The sequence below is a fragment of the Palaemon carinicauda genome, chromosome 37 (genome assembly GCF_036898095.1).
Source record: "Palaemon carinicauda isolate YSFRI2023 chromosome 37, ASM3689809v2, whole genome shotgun sequence".
NCBI lineage: Eukaryota > Metazoa > Arthropoda > Malacostraca > Decapoda > Palaemonidae > Palaemon > Palaemon carinicauda.
In genome coordinates this window covers 51,530,405-51,537,904 of record NC_090761.1, presented here as the reverse complement: position 1 = coordinate 51,537,904, position 7,500 = coordinate 51,530,405, and the positions used below count along the sequence as shown (strand labels likewise).

Here is a 7,500-nt window from a genome sequence, read left to right as displayed (position 1 = left end):
TATGTATATATATTGTGGCTGATCTAATCTCAATATACTGTAGGAAATGTATTTGTGAAATAACCAATGTAATATATTTTGATGGACCCTCCGATATTTTCATTTAACAAAATTAATAAGTTATTAAGATACAGTCTATTAGACGAGATATAACTTCAATATTTAAACTCTCTCTCTCTCTCTCTCTCTCTCTCTCTCTCTCTCTCATAAGATATTATTGTCTTTATCGTTATTGGACTGTTTGTTTTCGCTGTTGTTTTTTCTGTGATCGTTCAAGTGACGTAAATCCCGTGACGTAGGTTTTCGGGTTATAACCTTTTATTGGGGCTGTTGCCACTTTAGTTTTTCATTATTGTTTTCTTTTTTAGCTTTGCCCTGTATTTTTTCACGTTCTATTGTAAGTGAATTTATTTTTTTTTAATCTCGTAAACATGAATAGAGCCAAAACGTCTTATTTATTAGTTTCTTAAGACCAAAACAACATGAGTTAGAACAGCTTCCTTTTTAGATTCCTTTTAGCCACGAAATTTGGAACTTGTTTGTTTTGTAATATCCCCTTTTAGGACATTGATTTGGAACCAATATAATTTTTAAGGATAGGGTAATGCTACCTCAAGGACTCCTGTTGCTGAAAATGTTGTAGGCGGTGGAAGAGACTCGGAAATGGAACAAACTTGCCAGAGGATTTTCGATTTAGGAATATCTGCAATTGCGCTCCCACATTGCATAGTTGTATACATTATTGGGATATACGCGTATTTCTGCATGATTTCGTAAATGGTCACGTACAAATGTGTGTGCATATATCTATATATACAGTATATATATATTTTTATTTTTTTATTGTGGTTGATATTTACATTGATTGAAATCACAAGTGATATATATATATATATATATATACATATATATATACACATAGATAGATAGTAGATGGATATATATATATATATATATACATAGATAGATAGATAGATAGATGGATATATATATATATATATATATTTATTTATCGTGGTTGATATTTCCATTGATTGAAATCACAAGTATTAGTGATATATATATATATATATATATACACACATATATATATGTGTGTATATATATATATGTATATATATATATATATATACGATGTGTAAATTTAAACTGTATATGTACACTCTGTGAATATATAATTAGTTATATAAATCTATCTATAAATATGTGAGTAGTTGTGTGTGCGTGTGTGGGTATAGAAAGCTTTTCTTTATTTCAATGTCGAAACCATGTCCCACTTGTGTTGTCGGGGCCAGAGAGATGTTAAGGCTGAAATCAATAGGAGAGATCTTGACCTATTTTCCATCGTTCTCAAGGAACTGGGTCTCTTCTTAAGACCCCTTCACGTTGTTGACAAGACATGTTGCTCTGATTATTGTGGCATTAGGGTGGTTATTATGGCGGTTGCTGGTGTTATGATGTTTTTAATAACATCAGTTGTTATAGTTGTATTTATTTCTGTTGTTTTTGTGAGGATTCATGTTGTTGCTATTTTGGTGATAAAGTATTTTAATTTTTAGGATTTTAGTGATAAAGTCCTTTAAATTTTTAGGATTTTTGAGATGAAATCTTTTAATTTTGTGGGTTTTAAGTGATAGTCTTTTGAATTTTGAGGATTTTAGTGATAAAGTGCTTTAAATTTTGAGGATTTTAGTAGATAAAGTGCTTTAAATTTTGAGGATTTTAGTGTTAAAGTCCTTTAAATTTTGAGGATTTTTGTGATAAAGTACTTTAAATTTTGAGGATTTTTGTGATAAAGTACTTTAAATTTTGAGGATTTCGGTGATAAAATCTATTGATTTTGAGGATGATAATGATGAAGTGTTTTAATTTCGTGACATATAGATGTAATAATTTTTACCTATCGCTTCAATTAGTATTTTACAGGTCACTACGAAAAGCTCTTACTGTTGTCTGTTTATTTTTATTTTTCCTTTTCTGAATGTTTTCTTCCTCTTTGTTGCCATCATCTGCAATGGTAACGAAGTTGCAGGAAATTGTACTCCTGTTGGTCCATGTAAATGTCGAAGGAAATCCCTTGGATTAACACAACATTGCAGACAGCTGCCTTTCTGTTCTTCATATTGTTTCCTAGCATCTTATTTACAGATATGTACACTTATCTATCTATATATCTATCTATCTATCTATCTATCTATCTATATATCTATCTATTCATTTATGTAATATTACTTCTTTTATGGTTTTTTCTTGTTTCCTTTAGTTTCTCTACTTTTAGCCTCTTGTTTATCTCCAACTCAGGGAATATGATGTAAAATCATTTAACTATCCATCTATCTATCTATCTTGCTGGATCTCACCCTTATTTATTGGGAAGGAACTTACTGTCTATTAAATTTCTTATTCATGATCTAGATATTAATATCTGGTACCGTCGTTCAGTTAGTTCATTATGCATGTTGCATATGACTTAACATAATTCTGACCATCCTTTGTATTAAGATCTTCTTGGACAGTACCATCTAGTTCGTAATATTTCTCCATCATGAGGCTCAATACTACACAGTATTCTAAAACTTTTATTCCAGCTGTGACCAAGTTGTGGAATGTTCTTTCTCATCAGGTAGTTAAATCTGTGGAAATTCAAAAAATCAAACTTGCAGCGAGTGTTTTTATGTTGAACAGGCGGATATAAGTCTCTTTTTATATGAAATATTGATTTTAATGTTGGTACTGTTCTTGAATTCTTTTATCTTAACTGTTCATTAATTCTATTGTAATTTATTTATTGCCATAATTCATTTCCTGACTAGGCTATTTTTCCTTGTTGGAGCCCTTGGGCTTATAGCATCCTGTTTTTCCAATAAGGGTTATTACGTAGCTAATAATAATAATAATGATAATAGTAATAATAATAATAATGATAATAATATTCCTCCATTTATCCTTTTATTTTCTTCGTCATCGTTTTATTTGTGTTTATCAGTGCACTATTGTCTCCCCCAGTCCTTTCTCCCCTTGTGTGTAATGGATTTCGTGCTTGGAGTTTGTCTTCAAGAGTTTTTCGAGTTGCAGAGGCAACAGAATCCAGTTGCATTTTGTCTTCAAGAGTTTTTCGAGTTGCAGAGGCAACAGAATCCAGTTGCATTTTGTCTTCAAGAGTTTTTCGAGTTGCAGAGGCAACAGAATCCAGTTGCATTTTGTCTTCAAGAGTTTTTCGAGTTGCAGAGGCGACAGAATCCAGTTGCATTTTAATTTTTTGAGCTTTTCAACTATTTTATTTCTAGCGACAGGGATATATATGTTTGTCTATAGTATTCCCTTTCTGAGTGGGGATACCTTAACGTGGTGAAATGGTTTGCGTATCGCCTTGATCAGTAATACTTACAGGAAATGTTTTTATAGGCTGATATAAGCCTTTTTATAGATGGAATATATGTTTTGATGTTACTGTTTTTTAGATATTTTATTCAATTGTTCATTATTTCTCATATCGTTTATTTATTTCATTATTTCCTTTCCTCACAGGGCTATTTTCCATTGTTGGAGCCCTTGAGCTTATAGCATTTTGCTTTTCCCAACCCTTTGCCCTGCAATGAAATAGAAACGGTTGCGTTTGTTGTTTTGCTGTAAGTATCATGTCAATAGTTCTAAGGGTTTATATGCTGCATTATATGTTGTCAGTAGAATTATACTTTCTAATTGAAAGTTTAGAGAACAGTAGACTATATATTAATGGAGAATTTTTTTTTACCTGCATATAACTGACTTTCAATGACATTAAAGAGCTTTAAAGGTTTAAAGGCCACTTATGAATGGCAGAGGCAAGGGACTATGACATTGCCCTATCAAGCAGGATAACGCCCTAGTAACTGACCATGTATCCACATGATCAGCGCCCAAGCCCCCTCTCCACCCAAGCTAGGACTAGGGAGGGCCAGGCAATGGCTGCGGATGACTCAGCAGATAGACCTATATGCTTCCCTCAGAGCCCGCATCCTTAGCTCACAAGGATTGTGAGATTGTAGACACTAAAGGAACTAATGAGTTTGAGCGGGACTCGAATCCCTGTATGGCGATCACCAAGCAGGGCAGTTACCAATAGGACACCATATATATATATATATATATATATGTGTGTGTGTGTGTGTGTGTTTGTGTGTGTGTGGCATTGATACTGCTGTTTATTTCTGACCAGGTTATTTAAAATCGCTTTCTATTAATTTTATGCATTGCTCCCATTCCAGTAGGCTCCCAAGTGAAAAGTAGTTTATTCCTTAGATAATACGATCAGTTACATAACACAGTACAAACGACATTCAGTGCAAATTAGTTTCCAATGTACCGAGAGGTTCCTCATAGAGTTCGTGGTAAACCCAAGTTATAATGACAGCAAGAAAGCTCAAAGAACCTCCCGTGGTGAAGCAGCTCCCCTTCACACTGAAAATCCGTTATAGCAGTTGGCCCAAGCGATTGCATATCTAGGAGAGCGAAGAAGCTCGCTCGCATGACGTGGCCACGACTTCTGTTAGTACAGCTGTTCCTTTCAACGGCCCACCACCACCACCACAACACGCCCAACTGACCAGGTGCCTTGGCTAAACCTCGCCTCGGCCGCCCATCCGCGCTTTTTTCAAACTCTCCAATGAAGCGTATTCCTCCCACATACACTGACGCGTTCATTCTCACACTCCTTCGCCAACATTAGCCCGTTCATACTCCCACTCCTTCACCAACAACATACTTTTTAAAGCTCTGCGATCGGAATTGAAATGTCAGTTCCTCCCATGAAAGCAGGTTGAACACCCACATGCACACGGTCCTGTCTGTCTCGGGTAACGATGTTGATATGTAATTAGAATTTCAACGTGTGGGGTTTATTCTTTTGTTATTATTATTATTACTTGCTAAGCTATAAACCTAGTTGGAAAAACAGGATGCTATAAGCCCAAGGGCCCCCAAAGGGAAAATAGCCCAGTGAGGAAAGGAAACAAGGCGAAATGAAATATTTTAAGGGCAGCAACAACATTACAATAAATATTTTCTATACATACAATAAAAACTTGACAAATCAATAGGAAGAGAAATGAGATAGAATGGTGTGCCCGAGTGTACCCTCAAGCAAGAAGTTGATTGTATTTTAGACATTTCTTTTAGGGCTACCGATTTTAAAGTTCATATCAGGGTAGCATGAGTGTACACTTGGTGAAAACGCTTGAACTGAAGTTTAATGAAATTTTGCTTATTTATTCATCACGTGACCTTGTAATTATGAAATTATTGGGAAAGTGACTTGGAAGTTAAATGTGAAAGGTCAATGTCATTTGAATGTGGCTGTTAAAATTTCAACACTGCAATGAAATTTAACAGTAATTTCTTAATGAATAGGGTTGTAACGTTGCATATTCATAGCTTGAAGGCTTAAATCACAATAAAACTTTTTAGGAAATGCTTTTTATGCATATATATGTCTTTGTATATATATGCATATATATGTGTATATAAATATATATATTTATATATAGATATATACATATATATATGTGTGTATATATATAAATCTATATATATGTATATATATATACACACACACACACACACACACACATATATATATATATATATATATAATGTGTGTGTGTGCGCGTGAGTGTGTGTGTATTTTGCGTGTGCATGTAGAAATCACGACAGCTGACATGTGATGAGAATAAAATGTGTATTACAGCCACGAAAGGAAAAGTGATTGGTTATCGCAAATAAGACGAAAACACTAACGCTAAACTAACTCTAATCAAGACTTTAAACCTTTTCTTTTCGTGGCTGTAATATTATTAGTATTTATATATTGTTTGTCAATCCATCGTCTTATCTTCCTTTCCCTGTTTTGTTTGCCATTTCTTGGGACCAATTCTGGTATTCTTAATGCCCATTTATTATATGTCATTTTCATTATATGTCCTGCCCATGTCCATTTTTAATTTCCGGGTGTAGACTGGCATACAGTTGAAAGACCATAAATAGATCCGAGTGGAAGGACATGTCCGAGGCCAATGATGATATATATATATATATATATATATACATATATATATATATATATATATTATGTATATATATATGTATATATATATATTATGTATATATATATGTATATATATGTATGTATATATATATTATATATACATTCAAACCATTGCTCTCTATTCTTGGGTAGTTCCATAGCCTCTGTACCATGGTCTTACACTGCCTTGGATTGGAGTGTTCTTGCTTGAGGGTACACTCGGGCACACTTTTCTATCTAGTTTCTCTTCCTCTTGTTTTGTTAAAGTTTTTATAGTTTAAATAGAAAATATTTATTTTAATATTGTTACTATTCTAAAAATATTTAATTTTTCCTTATTTCCGTTCCTCACTGGGCTATTATCCCTGTTGGGGCCCCTGGGCTTATAGCATCCTGCTTTTCCAACTAGGGTTGTAGCTTAGGATTTGATAATAATAATGATAATAATAATAATGATAATGATAATATATATATATATATATTTATATATATATATATATATATATATATATATATATATATATATATATATATATATATTGCATGATAATGAAAACCTTGCGAATAGTTTATTAATCATTTTTTTTTTTTGACAAGCATGAATGATATCAACCCTCGTACACCAACATTCATTTTCCTTTTGACTTAACGATCTTTGGACTCGGCTCGTAAATCTACGACACTTTAAAACAGCTGTTTTTAAGATGAACACCAACCGTGAAATTTTTATTGTTGGTTGGTAGCTTGTCAGATTTATTATGATAAATGATCTGCAAAGCTTTATTTTCTTTTTAACTTTGACGTTTTCTTGGAATTTTCACATATATTCAAAGAAACTATTAAAGTCTGTTAATGAAAATAGTTGATATTAGTTGAGTGAAAGTTTCATTTTTTTCTGGAAATATTTTCAAAGTATATAATTACTTTGAAATTGCCATAGAAAACAGTATAGCAAACATAGATATACATATGATGATCACATACTTGAATTACAGTTATTATGAGATAAGGAATCGTATTTATTGCTTCTTATGTAAAATTCTTGTATTACTCCCAAGATGTTAGTTTCAGGAACCCTAATACATCACATACTTTTTCAAATAACACCTTTTCTTAATAGGCCTCAACCCTGAACCTGAATCTGAACTTAAACCTTAATCTGAACCTAAACTTGCTATAGAAGTAATTGCCAAATTATTATGATTTTTCGTTTTTGGGCAGTAGATCCTCCTTCAGGCAAGTTTTGTTAAAAATAATGGCTGCCTCTGTTGCATTGATCTTATACTCTGTCTTCTCAATGGCCCTTATAAACTTCTTTTCAGAATTACTGCATATTGCCAGTAATTGGGCAAAAGTCATCCTTCAGATATATCTGTTTTGGACGTTGTTAATAGTTTATATAGGACATATCTGTTTTGATGCTGTTACCGTTTTTAGAA

General features: G+C 32.8%; 1 long non-coding RNA gene across 1 annotated transcript in view; it reads left to right on the top strand.

Moving 5' to 3' along the window:
• LOC137629409 (uncharacterized) overlaps positions 1–7,500 on the top strand; it is a 191,612-nt gene that overhangs the window by 167,788 nt on the left and 16,324 nt on the right. The gene's annotated exons all lie outside the window — the stretch shown is intronic.